Raw genomic sequence first — 15,005 nt, 5'->3', positions numbered from 1 at the left:
CTGACAGACATTCCCAGAATCTTTATCTTCCACCATGCCACACGTGGACAACAGTGAGAGTGTGAAATGCCAGACATTCCCAGAGTCTTTATCTTCCACCATATCACACGTGGACAACAGTGGAAGTTCGAACTGACAGACATTCCCAGAATCTTTATCTTCCACCATACCACAAATGGGACAACAGTGGAAGTGCGAACTGACAGACATTCCCAGAATCTTTATCTTCCACCATACCACACGTGGAGAACAGTGGAAGTGCTAACTGACAGACATTCCCAGAATCTTTATCTTCCACCATATCGCACAGGGGACAACAGTGGAAGTTCGAACTGACAGACATTCCCAGAATCTTTATCTTCCACCATACCACACGTGGACAACAGTGGAAGTGCTAACTGACAGACATTCCCAGAATCTTTATCTTCCACCATATCACACAGGGGACAACAGTGGGAGTTCGAACTGACAGACATTCCCAGAATCTTTATCTTCCACCATACCACACGTGGATAACAATGGAAGTGCAAAATGACAGACATTCCCAGAATCTTTATCTTCCACCATACCACATGTGGACAACAGTGGAAGTGCGAAATGACAGACATTCCCAGAATCTTTATCTTCCACCATATCACACCGGGGGCAACAGTGGATGTGCGAAGTGACAGACATTCCCAGAATCTTTATCTTCCACCATACCACATGTGGACAACAGTGGAAGTGCTAACTGACAGACATTCCCAGAATCTTTATCTTCCACCATGCCACACGTGGACAACAGTGGAAGTGCTAACTGACAGACATTCCCAGAATCTTTATCTTCCACCATATCACACAGGGGACAACAGTGGAAGTTCGAACTGACAGACATTCCCAGAATCTTTATCTTCCACCATACCACACGTGGACAACAGTGGAAGTGCTAACTGACAGACATTCCCAGAATCTTTATCTTCCACCATGCCACACGTGGACAACAGTGAGAGTGTGAAATGCCAGACATTCCCAGAGTCTTTATCTTCCACCATATCACACGTGGACAACAGTGGAAGTTCGAACTGACAGACATTCCCAGAATCTTTATCTTCCACCATACCACAAATGGACAACAGTGGAAGTGCGAACTGACAGACATTCCCAGAATCTTTATCTTCCACCATACCACACGTGGAGAACAGTGGAAGTGCTAACTGACAGACATTCCCAGAATCTTTATCTTCCACCATATCGCACAGGGGACAACAGTGGAAGTTCGAACTGACAGACATTCCCAGAATCTTTATCTTCCACCATACCACACGTGGACAACAGTGGAAGTGCTAACTGACAGACATTCCCAGAATCTTTATCTTCCACCATATCACACAGGGGACAACAGTGGGAGTTCGAACTGACAGACATTCCCAGAATCTTTATCTTCCACCATACCACACGTGGATAACAATGGAAGTGCAAAATGACAGACATTCCCAGAATCTTTATCTTCCACCATACCACATGTGGACAACAGTAGAAGTGCGAACTGACAGACATTCCCAGAATCTTTATCTTCCACCATGCCACACGTGGACAACAGTGGATGTGCGAAATGACAGACATTCCCAGAATCTTTATCTTCCACCATATCACACCGGGGGCAACAGTGGATGTGCGAAGTGACAGACATTCCCAGAATCTTTATCTTCCACCATACCACACGTGGACAACAGTGGAAGTGCGATCTTGACACCCATTAGCCAGCTCTGAAGTTGCAGGAGATATTTCGAAACGGGCAATGCAAAGAACACAGCAGTCCATTACGGGAATAACTTTTGCCTAATATACCAATACACGTACAGACACAGGATCACTGGGCTTTCAAAACGAAACATCTGTGATACGTGTACTATCACACTCAATGTACAGAATGAAGTATTGCAAATGAGGTAGTGCAGATGGTTGTCTTCAGTACACAAGAGGTCATGTACACGTTACAAATACATGTACACTCACAGGACACACATACTCACCAAATGCATACAAGACTAGTTTCCTTGTTATCTCCATGGCTGTATGATGACGTGTGAAGTCTAGATGGTGTAATACACATTCACTGAGTCTGTCGTGGCTGTGATATTTTATGATATTACTATTTCCGGTAGTATAGAACACTGGGATTCACAGAGTAAAACGCTGTGCCTTCAGAATAAACACACACATATATGTACATGTATGTATGGAGTCAGTTAGTTATAAACAGTAATAAATACATGAAAAGTTTGCGGAAGTTAATATTGTGTACTTTGCAATTTAGTCCACACGTTTAGCGTATCTGTTTGCAACTGTTGGCCAACTTCCCGTTTTCCTCGTGGAGACACTGAAAAGCCACTGGCCTCCAACATCCATTATGTTAATATTCAGTGATGGTATCATTTTTTTTTCATATGAAATGAACACGAATATGGGATTGTGTTTCTCACATAACTGTTTTGCTGTACGTGAGAAATAGGCTTCAAAATGAATTAGGTTAAGGTGACAGACGTTCGGCACTCTCCACAAACCGGAGGCGACATTGTTTAAGGGATTAACATATACTCTTTACATCGCATGCGTTGCTCTCTATCTTTCGCTTCACATCACTGTCACAATTAGACAAGGCTGACCTTTGGAGTCTGTGAGACGCACGTATGCATGTTTATATAATATAAGCGTCATGTCCGACATTCATATACCATTCGTAGTCCGTAAAAGGCGTTCCAAGTCGATAATCGCAAGATCCATTTCCAAAACAACGTTTAACACTAGCTCCCAAAGACAAAGGTATGTAAGAAATTATACAAATAAGAAATGAAGCCGGTAACACACAAGAGAGAAGCGGTCATCAGTTTTCAATGATGACGGGCAGACAATGAATATTCCAGGCACGAACCATATCAAAGTTCCAATTGGTGGTCCGTGAAGGAGTTCCAGGTAAAATAACAATTAAACAAGTATCTCAGTCGCGCTTTAATTGCAACTGTTCACAATTGTATCATGCTGATGTAATGAGCATGGCTACCTTTACGGCCCCTAGCCCCAGATTAAGCAGTATTATACAGTTTGAAAATGACAAGCGTTACAGACCCTAACCGATCATACTGTGATTCAAAAGTAACGGACGATTACGTCTTTTGCGTTAATATGTAAATATCTCATACTACAAGAGGCGCCATCTATGATGTTACACATGACATACAAGATAGACGATCACACTTGCCATCTATGTTGTTAAATACCATGTACGTGATAGATATGTACATAGGGATAACAGCGCCGTCTATGTGGTTGATCACAATGCAGATCGCCAGAGATTCTGAACGCTCTGTCAATACCTGCCAACGAGAGTGTTATACTCATCGTAAAATTTGAGAAACTTAGAATGAAGGCGTTTGATGGAGTATCCTTGACAAACTAGTTTTTGAACTAGTAACTTGTGACTATTTAATTAGCATTCATCAATAGGGTTTTGGTTACAATCATGTTGTACATATGTAGCGATAGTAGGTAATTAGCAATGTTGTTCTAAGGGGCATAAATCTTAGGTGTTACACAGGAGGGGAATCCCCAACATGTGCGTGGACACTGAGAGAAACGATCGTTCTGATTGGTTGATTGGGAGGATGAGACTGGTCTGAGATATAATGCTACACTAGTATGGCAGAGTTCATAGTTTTTGATGCATTTGTATTCATGATACAAGTAACCTTAAGAGGTCAGTGTAGTTACATGTGTAACAAAGTGACTTAATTCAGTCAATGTTCGAACGGGTGTACATAAACCCGCTAGTGATTGTAGCGATTCAAGGGAGGCAACTCTCAAGGACATTCTAATTCAGGGGGAAATACTCTGTCCGGAATTATGATGTGATATCATTGTATACGTTGTATTGAGACTGGTTGTTCGCCATCTTCTATTAAAAGTCCTATGCCATCTAAATAATTTGTCTCGTCTCGTCTGTGTTACAGCCCTACATTGCACCAGACCATAGGAAGGGCAACACATATATATACTATAGATAAAGAGGATGCATGTGTAAAAGGTATTTTAAGACAAAGGTTGATTGTTTGTGTTTTCTGAAATCACTTCCTGCCTCATCACATCATTCCCTGCCTCGTGATCTCGGCGTTGTTCGAGATTTCTGTATAAAATTTACTAGAGGTGGCAGTGACGTAAAGCGAACGGTAGGGAACGACGCGTGTACTGTAGGGGATATCAGTTTAACATGGCCGTATCGGTGTTTGTCGTGTAACCCGATACCGTTGAACCTTTTTCGTACCGATTTAAATCCCGAGAATGTGCACGATTGTGCCATCGGTTCGTGCCTGGCCTGAGGTGCAAACTCTGGCACTACCCCAAGAAAAGTGAATCTAACGGTGTTTGGCTCTACTGGAGTGTAAGCAAAGGTAGATCTATGTAAGGCTAATCTATCACTAAGATAATTCCCAACCAAACAGTTGGTACAAGTGGAATATCGATGTCATGTCTCTAACCGGCAATGTCCAGTTGTGATGTAAGTGAGTGAGTGCTTGGGATTTAACGTCGTACTTAACAATTTTTCAGTCATATGACTACGAAGGAGTCCTTAGGCTGCATGTAATGTGTCGCATGAAGGATTTTTAACGATCTTCTATCTAGTACTGTTTCACTGAGACGACTTAACGAAGGCAGGTAAGCTGTCCCACCCGAGCCATTATACTGCTACGAGTCAACCAGTCGTTGCAATATCCCCTTCATGCTGAAAGTCAAGCGAGGAAGTTACAACTTCCTCTTTTAAAGTATTAGGTGTGACTCGACCCAGGATTGACCCTGGATCTGAAGGCAATTGATCAAAGACAAAATAGATATGTGGGGAAAATATAGAATTAAAAAGCTTTAAAACTGCTCAATCAGACCACATCACAGATGTAACCACCAAATATTATCAGGCTGCTGCGAAATCTGAGCACACAGTGACATATTACCTTTTTTTGCCCAAGTGGACAGATCAGGTCACAGAACCCCATTAGTTTTCCATAAGCGACAATGTTAACGTTTAACGCTGTAGCTCAGTCCCAGACATTCCGTGGTCAATAATCTTTAGAGCATACCTGCCCCAGCCTGTGAGAAAGAAGCCATAAAAATCTTGACATAGGCTGACCGTCAAAATCTGTACCTTTCTCTGCCGGCACCTGGGAGGGGTGCCTGGCAACGCCAAGGGGACGTCACTCGCAGCCTCATCACCACCCTCCTTGTGTCCTCTGGCCCAGAATTTCAAACTTTCATCATTAACACTCATACCTGTCCAAAGCTTAGACAATTTCCATCCTTTTAATACCAAGCATAAACCTATACACCAAAAACGGCAGGCTGGCAGCAAGACAAGACTTTACACCCCTGAAATGCACAGAATTACATTCGTCCCTACGGAAAAACGAAAGTCGCAATGGGGGTCTGTGTCCAAGTTACGACTTCCGCTTTTAAGGTCTTAGGTGTGACTCGACCCAGGACTGACCCTGGCGTTCTACCAACTGTGCTCTCGGTGCTGGGTATAGTTGTGATGTATAAGGGGAACGTAAATAAACACTGGTAAAGAGAGATTACAACTTGTGTCAGAATATAATGTCTGTTAAACATAAAAGAGAAATCGAAAAAGAAAAAGAATTGGCTTGAAACAAAATTGGCATGGCTTGTATTGACTTTTAGCGCCAAAAATATACAGCATATATAGAATGCTATAATACACAAAGAAACACATGGACTAACACAGGTTTGTCGTATACATTTTTTTGTATATCACAGTACAGTTTCTACCTATAACATCGTAGAGTTTGTCAGCGTCTCTGCTGTTTGGAGCGTGTTAAACCTAATACTCAAGTTTACACTTCCGTATATGGTCACACAGGTAACTCGAAAGAGGTTTCTGTATACGCCGAACGCAAACAAATCCAATGAAAACACATGTTCTACGTTATGTAATAGCATGACGAAAGCCATCTATCCCAAATATGTGACCTCAGCTGAGACAGTTCCCCCTGTTCAAGTCCCTGTCTATGTCATAAGTGATCATTTTCCAGCCTGTATCACTCTCAAAAAAATCAAAGATTAACTACAATGTGAAGCATAAACATGTTAAAATTCGTATAGAGTAAGTAAAGATTTCAACGAAAATGTTTTCCAACAAGACTTAACCGATGTGCCCTGGGAAAGTATAGATTACATAATAAATCCCGAGGCCGCTGTGAATTTACAGAAGAGATTGTAAATTCTATCAACAGGGTTTGTACAAACGAAAAAGACTTGTACAAACGGGATTTGTACAAACGAAAGGGACATGGGGCAAATCATATACACTGGAAAAATAAAGTGAACAATAAAATTGCTTATTCAACGAAACGGCAATTCTCAACGGACTTGAAAGAAATTGTATCTTCACCCAACAGAAAATGGGAGATGCTGTGAAAATGCAATCCTAAACAAGAGAGTTTGATGGATATTAGTAATATAAACTAGGGCAATTTTGTTCAGATTGGTGAAAAACTCAGGATAGATAATGGGGAAGTTATTGGAACCTTCAATAAGGCATTTCATACTGTTAATCACGACACTTAAATCACTATAAGTGTACAAATTTCACTCAGCTGCTCTTACCTTTTCTCAGTCGTACCTATGTAACAGACAACAATAGGTTGTTGTTGGAGGAGAAATGTCTCATGCTATATATATTAAGGCCGGAGTTCCGGAAGGGTCCATATTGGGACCTTTACTCTTTATTTTATATATAAATAATCTACCATTATTTATAAAAGACAATGACAATTCTGTAGACAAATTTGCTCATGACACAAGTATATACTGCTCATCAGACAAAATGTCTGACATTGAGGGCCACGTAAACAGCGGTATGGATTGCATTAAAGACTGTTGCGACAAAAAACTCATGTTCATTAATCCCCCCAAAATCTAAATACATGATACTGGGCTCTAGGCAACGGCTGCAGTTGATTAAACATGCTCCTTTCTCTGTTATGCTTGATGGAAGTAAACTCAAATGAGTCAGTAATGCTAAACTGCTTGGTATTTATATTGATGAACATCTATCCGGGAACACAAAAATCAAACATGTGTACGTCTCTAAATAGTTGGAGAGTCTACGAAGGAAGAGGGCTATTCTAACACGCCAATGTAGTGATATTTGTTATAAGTCTTATGTTCTTCCTCACTTTGATTAACTGTTCAATTAAAAATAGGGAAAGGATAGTCAAGTTACAGAAAAGAGCTGCTTGTTTAGTTCTACAAGAAAGCATAAACACATCTGGATATACTTTACTTGCAGGACTAAAATGCATGCATTTTAATAAAGGGGTAAATTACAAAATTGTTTGCATCATCTATAAAGCATTACATAATCTACATTAAACAACTTTTCCCTCCAAACAAACAGCTGCACAATATTGTTCTTAGATCAGCACAGCATAATGTCTATCTCCTTAAAGCAAGGACAAATTACATGACATTTTTACCTTTTTTGACCTTGTGTTTTACGCCGTACTCAAGAATATTTCACTTATACGACGGCGGCCAGCATTATGGTGGGTGGGAACCGGGCAGAGCCCGGGGGAAACCCACGACCATCCGCAGGTTGCGGCAAACCTTCCCACGTACGGCCGGAGAGGAACTTGAACTCGCTGTCTTGAACTCACAGCGACCGCATTGGTGAGAGGCTTCTGGGTCATTACGCTGCGCTAGCGCGCTAACCGACTGAGCCACGGAGGCCCCAATTACATGACAGAAAGCTTTACACGTATAGGCATCAAACTATGGAACAGCCTCCAAATTCACATAAAAGAAGCCCCTTCCCTATCAAGCTTTTCAATCACGCTACTTAAAATTACAGCTATCTTCAGACAACACATGGAGTTTGAAATTTGAGAGGGAATAAAAACTGAAAATTAGTGTAAAATACATGTGAATGGGTGAGGTGTTAGAATAGAAATAATGGCCTGTGGTCTCGTCCAAATACAATGGAGACTTCCATTTTCACTGCAGTTATCACAGTGCATACGAAGTGAACGAGGCTATTATTTCTTAAATAACCTCATTTGTTCAGCTATTTGATGTTGTTCCGTTCTGCTTGGATAAGGATTTCCAATTGGCTGTAATCTGTCTTTTTTCCATAATATTGGAGTTTTGTTGTAATTGTTCACTTTGGAGGGTAATCCTCAGAAATCGCCTTTCAGTGTGGCAAATTGTCTCCTGTAGTTACAAGTATCACGAACTTGATTGACTAATTTGTCAAACTATTTAGTATACAGCCATACATATGTTACTTCTATCACGGTGGTCTAACATCATGTAGAAACTTGTTCCATGAGGTGAACTTGCATCTATCCCATATTTTCCCTATTCTACCCCTTATTTCAGACGAGATAAATATTTAGCACATGCTAGGTTTCAGAATGTAACTTTCGCGATGGCAGACAGTTCTGTGGGTGCATCGAGTCGTAGTATCCGGAGTAAACCATCGTGGTTATATTAAGTTACTCGTGAGCTACTCTACCCTGTGTGACTTATCTCATACTGGTGACAGTTGGGATTAAGAGATGTGTTTATTGAAAGACAAGTGGTCGTCAGCAAGCTTTAAGCCAGGCCACATGAGACAGCCTCCTGAAAGAATACCGAGGACAAGACCTGGCAGAGCACTTCAGGAAGTGGAGGAGAGCCAACTTCATGGTCTGAAAGTTACAATATTTCTATTATTTGTCACATATGTGAAAAAACAGGAAAATACCCAAGTGGTATTCACACATCTGTAACTTGAAACTGCAACTGAACCCCAAATCCACCACAATCCCAGTGGTCTTCCACAACCTACGAGACTACAACCCTAATTTCTTGATGCAAGCCATCTGTAAGGTGGAATACAAGATCACATGCATCCCGAACAACTCAGAGAAGTACAGCTCCCCCGGGGCTGCTCCGCTTTACCGACTTCATTCCAGATCATAACTCGGTCTGAGCCTATCAAAGAAAGATGCGACCTGCTGCTGCGTAAGTGTGTCTACCCTTACGTTTACACGAAGTCCTGGGAACGACTCACAGAGCCCCAGCTGCCACCAAACGAGACGTTCTACAGAAAGCTATACCAAGCTATCCTTGCTGACATGTAGACTACGACCGGCATGAAATTCATTTTCAGAATATTTTCTGCGCCTTGCCTTGAACCATGCCATAAATTTCAAGAGATTCTGATCGGTGACTCTGGAGAAGAAAATATTTTTAGTTTTTTTTTAATTCCAATGTGGCCGTCAAACCACATGGCCTAGATAACAGGTTTAGGCAATTAATCTGACAACAATACGCTGAATGGTTATTGCCAACATGCCCTGTATTTTAAATTTTAGTAAACTGAATCCATCATGGCACCAAACCTTTGTGATCTACATATACGTGTACATTGCAAATTTTTGGTCTCCTAGTATATCATACTAAATTTTCAGATTCCTAGCTACAGCGGCACATCTTCTGAGAATAATTTTTGCGTGCATAACAATAACAACAGAGTTCCCAGAAAGCTCCTGCAGCCCCTAACAACCCGAACAGATGCAAACGGGATTCAAGTCTAATTAGCTTGATTCCATTACTTTTCAACACAATTTAGTTAGTGTATTTGCAGTTTTTCCTCGTATGTATTTTATTGGTAAATATTTAATAATATATATTGAAGTCATATATTCAATATATTTATAAATATATTAAAGTCATATATTCAATATCTTTATAAATATATTAAAGTCATATATTCAATATCTTTATAAATATAATGAAGATGACCAATCCCCTTGCACTACACTTGCTGCCACAGATAATTTATACCGACGTGATTTACGCAGCTAACATACAGAGCAAACTAAAAGTCTCTACCTGTAACCCTGCCCTCACACAGATCGTGTCACACAACCAAGTAATGTAGTGGCTCAAGAATAAGGAAAAAAGCTAGTAAGATTGTTACACACGACCAAGTGACACGTTGTCAAACTCAACTAAGCCTGGTACTGCATCCGATTGGTCAGGCCTTTGAGAAAGCTGAACGGCTAGCAGACCCCACTCACCTAGGTAGATCCCAGTTGAATATAGTTCACAAAGTTCACAGGCAAAGTTCACTGAAGCCATGTTTAAGAGACAAGGTCAAAACAGGGAATCCAAGAAGAAACCTCAAAAGGTTTTGAACTAGGATGTAAAAGCCATGTGTATCTGTCTGTTTTCCCAATTTGTGTGTGAGGACATTGGGAACATAAAAAATCCCAGCTGCCCAGTGAGGTGGATGCCACACTGGGTCAGATACTACAACAAAAGAACTGCGTGAGGTGTCGCAGGAACATCGTACTATGTTCTGGTGGAGAAGCAGACACCTGGTGGAGCGGAGACTCATTTTCACAAGGGCAATATTCCAACAGATCACACTTACATGTATGCTAGACACTTGCAACTGGTCATTTTTGTTCCATCGCCACACATAATGTGTAAGTGCACATGTAACTCGCCAGAGGAATGAATACACACATGCAATGCCAACTACATGCTTACAGTTGATCAGTTTAAAGAGAAAAATTAACCCTGTCAGCTTTAAGTCTATGCCCAAGACACCACGCAGTGTTGCAGCAGAGATGCCTGTTTTTGATGTTTTGCCACTGCAAGTTGATTTGATGGACATTTATCTAGTGTGTGTTGGCACACATGGGAGGAACCTGACTTGGTTTGTAAATTAAATACACGCTGACCCTCTCTACTACTCTAGTCAAGTAAATAAATTTGCTGATGTGTTTAAATCCACCTGTGTGAGGCTGGGCCCTTATATGTGATGCAAGGCCTTAATGACCATCCCTAATCACACACGCTATCTACTAGCCACATACCTCAATTTCAGTCACAGCGCTCAAATTTTGCTCTATTTATCCAATGACAGCCCCCAAAACAACATTTTAAAAACCAGGAACAATGAAACGTTGTCTGTGTTTGTCCCAGCCTACTCATACACCTGTACTTACCCTCGACCACAGAGCGTGTTTAGCCGATTTTTTGACCAAACAGCTATGTGGTGAAAACATAAAACTAAAGAGCTTTAAAGCTGCTCAATCAAAATCCATGTCAATGCAAACCACATCGTAGATGTACCCACCAAATATTATCAGGCTGCTGCAAAATCTGAACACACAGTGACGTATTACCTGTTTTGGCCCAAGTGCAAAGCTCAGCACCAAACGTCCCATGGTCAGTAAGCTTTGGTGCATACCTGGCCCAGCCTGTGAGAAAGAAGCCTTAAAAATCTTGACATAGGGTGACCGTCAAAATCTGGACCTTTCTATGCCTGCATCTAGGAGGGGTGACTGGCAACGCTAAGGGGACGTCATTAGCAGCCTCATCACCACCTGTCTCCTTTTGTCCTCTCGCCCAGAATTTCACACTTTTATCAGTAAAACTCATACCTGCCCAAATCTTAGACAATTTCCATCATTTTGGTATCAAGCACGCACCTGTATGGCAGGCTGGCAGCAAGACAAGACCTTACACCCTAAAATACACAGAATTACATTCGTCCCTACGGAAAAACGGAAGTCGTAATGGGGATTTGTGGCCACTAGGGGACATAACTCTTAGAGGGTATGCAGGAGGAGGATCCCTAACATGCTTAGAGTCATGGATGTAACTATCGTTCTGATTGGCTTATTCGAAGGGTAAGGCTGGTTGTCCGCCATCTTCCATTAAAACAAATGATGCAGTTAAACTAATTTCCTTCTGTCTATTCGTCTTTTAGGTAAGATTTAGAGGGCATCGATATACCCCTCGGTAAGACGACATTTATCTTGTGATATTGTAGTTTTCATTCCAAGTAATTGTTGTAAATGCTGTTAGCTTTGGAGATATTGTCGATATTGGTGTTTTACGCCTTACTCAAGAATATTTCACTTATACGACGGCGGCCAACATTGTGGTGGGAGGAAACCGGGCAGATTCCGGAGGAAACACACGACCATCCGCAGGTTGCTAGAAGACCTCCCCACCTACGGCCGGAGAGGAAGCCAGCATGAGCTGAATTTGAACTCAAAGCGACCGCATTGGTGACATGTTCCTGGGTCATTACTCTAACGAACTGAGCCACGGCGGCCCCAACTCATAGATTATGAAACAGGTATATATTGCCGGAGTTTCTATGGTCTTACCTGCATTAGAAGCAATTTAGATATTCATTTCCGACCGAAATGTTCCACGTCATGGTTTGTAAAGTCCGCAATGATGTTAAGCATTTCGCATTGGTGGCTTCAGAATCCCGGATTTTGATAAATACGAAAACGGCTCATGTGCTATACTTCGCCATCATAGTAATGTTACGGAGACAGGTAACACAATATTATAAGGATCGTCCATAAAGCTTAATCCCCAGGGACAGACTTGTTTCGAGCAGGGGCTCTCGAGATTGATAGACGAACCAGAACACACTGGATAAGTTTGCGACAGTTTATTGAAAATATATACAGAGAGGTAATCTGCATGCACCGACGTTAGCCGTGCGTTTGCACCGGTGTGTGCACTCGGACTTTGCGTCAGTATCCTTTCTCAGGAAGAGAGACGAGTTCTCCGAGCTAGCTCTGCAAGAACTGCCGATGTGTGTGTGGTGGCGGGGGAGGGATTAGTTTGTAATGGCGTTTCCCCATCCAAGTCGAATGATGCACACCAATAACGAAACGTTGAATAAATTGCTTTCCCAAGTAAACTGGCAACTGAGGCTGCTTTACATAAATGTCCAGTACTCAAGAGAACTAAGCCTTTACACAGCTATCGTAAAGAACACCGATGGTATAAGGACACACACGTGGACAGTAAAGAGGGGGAATGTTAACACACTGAGTCCACAGAAACTGCTAGGCTTTGACCTTTGACAAATTACGCATGTCAAGCAACGATAGACAACAATTCAAGACATGCTTGGGTACACAGTTAAGTACACATTTCAAGTGTAAGGATCTGTAGCAGCGAGAGAGAAAATTGGCAACAGCTTAAAAAACTTTATTGTGATTTCTCACCGGTTTTAAAAACGTGTCTTTTGACGGGTTCCTAACACCAACACGAGTTAATTCTGCGTAATATACGTGACTGGCGTCAATATGACGTCTACAACGGAAAAGAACATGCGTAACAGTATCTTCTACAAAACATCCCTCACAAAGACTCGTGTCATGGAGATTGAATGCAAAAAGCTGTTTGTTTTAATTTGACCAGACAAGAGTCTACATACGAGTATTTCGTCACAGCGACAGTTGAGAGAGAGAGATTGTAGCTTACAGAGATTTCAGGGCTGTGAGAATAAAAGAATCTTCCTGTAGCAGAGTTATAGAAATTCATTTTGCCATACTGGTATAAATTTCGGTTTGACATAACTAATAGCTTCTTGTACAGACAACGGGATGGTGTGGGATATATTGGGTAGATCTAGGGCCTTTTTGGCCAGTTTGTCGGCCAATTGATTTCCGTCAACACCAATGTGGGCCGGCACCCATTCAAACGCTACAGATACACCTTGGTAGCCCATTATAGTACATATATACAGTATTTCATACACAAGCGCTGCCGACTTAATCCAAATAAAGTTACCAAGTGCCTGTAAAGAACTTAAGGAGTCTGTGAAAATGACAGCCCTAATCGGTCTTAACTCGAGTAGATAGTTAAGAGCACACAAGATTGCGGTAAGCTCTGCGGTGAACACGGAAACATAATCAGACACGTGGAAAGATTTTTCATACCTCATTTCTGGAATACACACTGATGCGCCCACTTTGTTAGTGTCGGGGCATTTGGAAGCGTCGGTAAATACATGTAAGCACTCGTTCCAGTTTGATTTAATATGGTCCTTCACACATAACAACGATAGATTATTGTTATCCGTCTTTTTGACTTTAAAATGTAATTCCACAAAGACAAATGGGGTCGATAATTTCAAGGGAGGAAAATGAGGAACACAACCAGGCTGAATAGAAATATCCCTGGCCTGAAAGAAGTCAGAAATTTCGTTCGACCGTAAATTAAATGGCAAGGCTTTCTTACTGTCTGTACTATATGACTGATCATAATATGAGGGTTTAAGTACAGGTGTTACAGAATTATTAATGGCAGACTTTAGCCCGAAAGTAAACATTAGGACACGCAACCGACGACGTAAGTATAACGGCCACTCCTTACAAAAGACTTGCAATTCGCTGTGAGGAGTGGAGCGTAAGCCTCCAGTACAAATAAGTAGTGCGGCGCACTGGATAGAGTAAAGTTTAGCTTTGATGCTGGCACAAATAATGTGCATGTCAGTTTTGGTGACAGTGCGTCCGGTAGGTCATTTATTGCAATATTAAAAAGAGTAGGAGATAAAACACTACCCTGGTGCACTCCATTCTCAACAGGTACTGGTCGAGAGTAGTCTCGACCCACTCTTACTTTAATAAAACGGCCCGAAAGGAAGTTTTTCACCCGCCCAAGCATTTTCCCGCCAATTCCCATGCTTCTCATTTTCATAAGGACACGCGTTTGCCACACCATGTCATAAGCTTTTTCTATGTCTAGAAACACAGCAAACAAATATTCCTTATTACACAAGGCGTTTCTAATAGAAGATTTTAAAGTGATAAAACCGCTTTGAACTGGGCTGAAAATATTGTGTTTGTTTAAAAACCACACCAAACAAGCATTAATCACTCTTTCCATGACTTTACACCAAGTGACAGTAAGCGCGATGAGCCTGTACGATGAAGGGGCAGTTAGGTCCATGCCGGGTTTAGGCACCGGTATGACGATAGCACTTTTCCAGTTAAAGGGGAGTTTCATTTGGGTCCATACCGTATTGTATAACATTAATAACACCTTAAGGCACTGTTCAGGCGAGTTACACAACATAGAGTAAGTAACCAAATCCTCTCCAGATGACAAGTCAGTGGATACTGAAAGAGCTTGCTTTAACTCTATTA

This window comes from Liolophura sinensis, chromosome 2 (assembly GCF_032854445.1).
Source record: "Liolophura sinensis isolate JHLJ2023 chromosome 2, CUHK_Ljap_v2, whole genome shotgun sequence".
NCBI classification, from domain to species: domain Eukaryota; kingdom Metazoa; phylum Mollusca; class Polyplacophora; order Chitonida; family Chitonidae; genus Liolophura; species Liolophura sinensis.
The sequence above is the reverse complement of the archived record's forward strand: the minus strand, read 5'-3'. Positions refer to the sequence as shown.